The sequence below is a fragment of the Coenobita brevimanus genome, chromosome 101 (assembly GCF_032717465.1).
Source record: "Coenobita brevimanus isolate Jiangsu-jjx chromosome 101, ASM3271746v2, whole genome shotgun sequence".
In the NCBI taxonomy this organism is placed as follows: Eukaryota; Metazoa; Arthropoda; class Malacostraca; order Decapoda; family Coenobitidae; genus Coenobita; species Coenobita brevimanus.
In genome coordinates this window covers 24,200,383-24,206,742 of record NC_137054.1, presented here as the reverse complement: position 1 = coordinate 24,206,742, position 6,360 = coordinate 24,200,383, and positions in this window count along the sequence as shown.

Genomic DNA, 6,360 nt, shown 5'->3' with positions numbered 1-6,360 from the left:
TTAATTAACTTTCACAGAATTCCAAATATCAGTAATGTGAGCTGGAATTCACAGGCGATTCTCACTATCCTTGCATTCATTCTTTTACCTACACAAAGGAAGACTTTGGAGAAGATATGAAGATTCATTTTGTACGATTGGGCAGAGTACTGGTTTCCTAATCAGATGCACAGTTGCAGACATATCAAACAGAAACACCCCATCCACCAGCGAGGTGCTGTAATGCTCTCCGCATCTGGTAGCATTGATAGGTATGGAACTTCACCAGGTTTCATTCGGTCGCTAGGATGAACCGAACGCGGTGATCATTGCCACTGTCCACAGTTATTGGTGGTATATAAACAATGTCTCATCTGACAATACACTGAATATAACATCGTTTTGTGAATATGGTAATAAAATAATTTCAAACCAGACATATTTGTATTTTACACACATGAAACACACAGGTCTCGTAAGTGTGACTTTCGACAAACATCACGAACCATACAAAATTTACCGACGGCCAGCATGTCATTATAACGTTATCTGCATCCTATCTATCTATCTATTGCCAGACGCCTCAATCCCATTTGGGGTGGCCACAAACAAATCGCCTCCAAGTCGCCCTGTTCCCCGCCATTTCACTGCCCTGCTCCCAGCTCACACACCCCTCTCTCATATACCTCTCCACCCCATCCCTCCATCTCATCCTCGGCCTCCCCCTCCCTCTTCCCCCCTCCACCTCACTCACATACACTCTCTTCGTCAGTCTTTCACCCTCCATCCTCTCCACATGGCCAAACCACCTCAGTGTGTTCCTCATAACGCTTCCTATCACATCCACATCAACACCACAAAGCATCTTTATATTCTCATTCGTCAGCCTGTCTCTCCATGTGACTCCACAGGCTCCTCTTAAATAACTCATTTCCACTGCTGTCACTCTTGACTTGTGTCCTTCCAACAACATCCAAGCTTCACTTCCATACATTAGAGTTGGTATCACAATACTGTCATGTAGTAACTTTTTCACTTCCATGCTCACTTCCCTGTTTCTTATCACTGCTTTCAAAGAACCAGCAACCTTTCTTCCCTATTGTACCCTTTCAAGCACTTCACCCTCCAAACCTCCATCCTTACTCATCACACTACCCAAGTGCTTAAACGTACTCACATTTTCCAATTCCTCACCATCCAACCTCGCTGTACATTCACTAACTTCACCTCTCTCAAAGACCATCACTTTACTCTTCCCTACATTCACCTTTAGATTCCGTTTCTTACACACTCTCCCAAACTCATCCACCAAGCCTTGCAGCTCCCCTTCGTCTTCACTCAACAACACAGTATCATCTGCAAACAACAGTACAGGGAGTTTCCAAACACTATCCTCTCTCACCAGGGACACTCCAACATCCACTACCCTACCTTGTACCTCTTTTATTACCCCATCCACGTACAGATTGAACAACCATGGAGACATGACACATCCCTGTTTCAACCCAACTTTCAAAGAGAAAAATTCACTTAGTTCACCATCCACACGCACTGCAGCCTTCGCACCATCGTACATACTCTTCACAGCATTCAACAGCTTCCCATCTACTCCATATATTCTTAACACTTTCCACAATCCTTGTCTATCCACCCTGTCATATGCTTTCTCCAAATCCATGAAAGCCGCATGCAACTTCTTTCTCTTCTCTAGAAAGTTTTCCACTAAAGATCTAAGAATGAATATCTGATCTACACAACCTCTTCCCTTCCTAAAGCCTCCCTGTTCTTCTCCAACTAATTTCTCTTTTCTTTCTCTAACTCTGTCAATAAGTATCCTACCATACACTTTTCCTATTATACTAAGAAGACAATTGCCCCTATGATTACCACACACTTCTTTTTCCCCTTTTCCTTTGTACAAGGGAATAATTATACCTGACTTCCAATCCTAAGGGACTCTACCTTCCTCCCAGGCCAATCTGCACATCTTCCACATCCATTCTACTACTATCTCTCCCCCATGCTTCAGCATTTCACCACACACTCCATCAATTCCTGGGGCTTTCCCCAATTTAACTTTCGTCATTGCTTCCACAACTTCTATCCTACTGATTTCTTCCTGTCTTCTCACTTCCCTCCTCCTCCCAGCCATTCCCCAGCCACTTATACTTGCATTACTTCCATCCTCTATGTTCAACAATTCCTTAAAGTGTTCTCTCCATCTGCTCACGTTTTCTCCCTTCTCCACTAGTAATCTACCATTTTTATCTTTCACTCCCCTGGTAACTTCACTTCCACCCTGTCTTACTCTTTTCACCTCTTTCCAGAACATTTTCTTACAGTCCCTCCACTTTACACTCAAATTCCTTTCAAATTCCTCATCCACTCTCTTCTTACTTTCTCTTACTTATCTTTTCACCTCTCTCTTTCTTTCTACATATAACTCTCTCTTCCGCCTCTCAACTTCTTCCACGCCCCTATTTCTCATCCATTCATTGTATGCTTTCTTCTTTTGTGCCACAGCCTGTTTCACCTCTTCAGTCCACCACGCTGTTCCTTGCACCCCCCTCCGTCTTCTCTTCCTTCCACACACCACATCACATGCTGCACATATTTCTTCTGTAAATATCCTACACACACCTTCCACGTCTCCCATCTGCTCCAGTTCATATTTGCCTAATCGTTCCTCCACTTCTCTCTTATACTCTGCCTTTTTCTCATCCTCTTCTAACCTTTCCACTCTCCTTGCCACTACTCCTTCCTCTCGTCTTTCCTTTCTTCTATTCCTCCATCTTACTTGAAATCTAATTCTGGCCATCACCAAGTAGTGGTCAGAAAGTCCACTCCCCCATCCTCTATAAACTCTTGCATCCATTACACATCTTCGCATCCTTTCATCCACACACACATAATCAATCATTGCCTTCCTTTCATTCAGTTCACCACCCAGCCTTCTCATCACTCGCCATGTATACCTGTGGATCATTTTATGCCTGAAGAGGGTATTGGCTATCACCAACCCCCTCCCAGCACAAATGTCCACTAACGCACTCCCATTCTCATCTATCTCAGCAGGCACACCCCACTCACCAACTATTCCATCCCCGCATCTATTATAATAATCACAAAATTACTGTAACCTCCCTCCTCCCTGACGTAATTTTACTCGTAGTTGGCGCCACAGGAGAAGGCAGGGTGGGACACCTGGGAGACAGGAGGAGGAAGTGGGTGAGAGGGGACAATAGTGGTCTGGCTGGTGGGAGGGGAGGGGGGCTTTACAGGAGACGAGTGATGGGATGGGGGAGAATGGACTGTGACAGGAAGCTAGGATGGGATGGATAAATGATACACTGGTGACATGGTGCCAAGTCATCTATAGTTTACATTGGTAGTGGAATTTGATAATGAGGCCCTTAAGCGTTATGCAGACTTTGGCACGTTACGCAGTCTACCTGCATGTTTTGTTGTATCGTCTATAGGACGACCTACTCCCCACGGGTTGGCACATTAAACAAATCCTTCATTATTGGTGTATGGTGATGACTGTGTCATCACATGGTGATATATGTTTGTCTGATGTCACACTTGTCATAGCGACTGGGAGCTATTCTTGTTGCATTTACATAGTAACATCATGAATGAGAACTGCAATATTGAAAGCAGAGGAGGTGAGGGAGGATTTTTTTCTTGCCACAATAAAAAATAGTTAAGAGTAGTGATTCGTGCCTATGGTTCTCGTTAATTAATTTCGATGTAAATGAAAACGTGATTTGCTGGGGGGGGATGCTGGGTCCCAGAACTTAGGTGGCGATACTGAGGTGAGCAAATAGGTGGGTAGAGAGATGCCTTATCAGCTGTATTAACATCTCTGTTAACCCTATATTGATAGAGTGAATCGTGCTATGAAGGACGTTTAACTGTTAAGCACTCTGAATCAAAATCTCGGTATCCAGTTCACTGTCTGCCCGACTCTCTTCCCGACAACTGTGTGCACTCAGACGTGGGTACTGGCGGGAAGGGGAGATGGCTGTAATGACCGCTACACCACGAACAGCAGATCACATGTTTATATATCAACGACTTTGGTTCACCTGTCTTCTTTAATGGATTGCAATATACACTTTTACTTAGCCAGGACAACAGCTCCATGTTTGGACACTGATGAGATGCTTGGCTCAATAGTTGCTCTCCCTGAACAGGGCAATGGTCCTCGTATTTGTCTTTATCCTGCCAGTTTCACACAATGTGAACTCTACTCGGTTGATTAGCATAACAAAACACACTGCAGATGACGTGTGTGTTTGCATTTAATACAAACGATTTCTGTAACTAATCGCACAATTGATGTAATATGCACGTTTTCAGATTAGATAACTGCAGACATTACAACCTTGATCTACCATTATTGGCTTGAGAACTTGTGAAGGAATGCTTGGGGTATACGACAGTTGCTCAATATGAACCTGAATATAACTAATAACCACTAGCAATGTGTAAAATCAACAGCCAAACACGGCATACAGAAAACAGTAACATAAGCCTGGGTAAAGTAAATCCACCTTTATTTTACAGTGGTGAAATACAGATATTATTGAGAACCACAGAGACCATCATTACTGTCTGACTGTTCATATTTATTGGAGATAAAAGAAAAATCTACTTAGGCCTATCTCTTCTCTGCGATATCAGTCGTCATCCATGATGATCCTACATAATAGGCTTTAAGAGTAATTCTTAGTCACTTTGACAACAGCTGTATCATCTGACAAACTGTAGGGACGTGTCATATATTTGCACATTAACGAATAGTCACAATACTTATCATACAGGGCTTGCGAATAGTCACCATATTCATAATACAGGTACTGAGCCACCCAGTGGAATGTGTGTCGTGAATTGTTACAAACCATAACGATCAATTACACCACGTGGCAACGTCAACATAACGTTTTATGGTTTGACTGTAAAATTCCAATATTCTCCATGAAACAATGATTTGGCCCAGTCATCACCTTGTAAGCTATCTTTCCCACTGTAGCTCCTGTCATCTACCAAAGTCTATCGTTCCATCCCCCATCACCCCTCTCCTCTTGCCCCCAGTTCGACCATTATTGCTCCCTTCGTCATCCACCTCCTTCCTGCCGTCTCCTGGGTCCCCCACCCCCAACCTGCCGCCTCATGTGGTGCCACCTCCTGTGTGTAGTGAACCTGCATCGCTTTCAGAGGTCTACAAATGTCATGTTCACGGTAGGGAGGATGGGCGTCACGATAATTCTCATTTCATTAATAGTTGTAGAGAAGCTGATAACAATGACCTATAAAATGCATTAACTGCTGCTTGGTTCATGACTCGAAACTAAACTACCCATGAAATCCGTGTCATTTATACTGTTGTTATGTAGAGGGTGTATTGTGACAGTTTTTAAGAAAACTTACCTCAATCATGACATTCTCTGGCGTAACATTGCTTATATATTACATCACCACGAATAACTGCACACAGCGGCAATGATCACCGTGTTTGGTTCGTCCTAGCAACCGAACGAAACCTGGTGAAGTTCCTCACCTATCAGTGTTACCAGACGCGGAGAGCATTACACCACCTCGCTGATGGACGGGGTGTTTCTGTTTGATATGTCCGCAACTATACAATGAAAATGATTTCAAGAACTTGTCAGAAATATTGAAACCTTGCAAAAAAGCACTAAACTCATTGCAGAATCACTGGAAACAGGAGCCATCCATACTCAAGATACCAAGAAGTAATCAGTGTGCAGCATGTGCAATCAAAGTGATGCAGGAGCTTTATTCTAGGTAATAAACAGTGATCTTAAGTATTAATGCATTTGTATAAGCTCTTTATTATTATTATTATTATTATTATTATTATTATTATACATGTAAATATACATTAACAAAAATCGAATTTTTTATTTTGAAGTGACCTTTTTTCTAAAACTGAGAGGAATAAGGGGCTTTTTCTTTGTTTTCAAGCAAAAGTTCATCGACTTGAGGTACAGGAACATGAGGTTGTACAAAAGTTATAACTCTAATAGCCACATTCCACACCTCACCATAAACAATACCCCCCTAACAAACACACACACACACACACACACACACACACACACACACACACTCCTTGGTGTAACATACAATACATCAGTGTTTTTTAAACAACACATCAAAAACATTTAAAATAAATTAACAACAAGACAATACCCTAAGGTCACTTTCCCACACAACATTCAGACACAACACAGAAACCACCACCACAGTATACAAACAATATATACGTTCAGTGATGAATTTTGCAAGCCCTGCATAGGCCTCTAACCTCACTAAAACACACTACAACACCCTAAAGACTATGCAGAACAA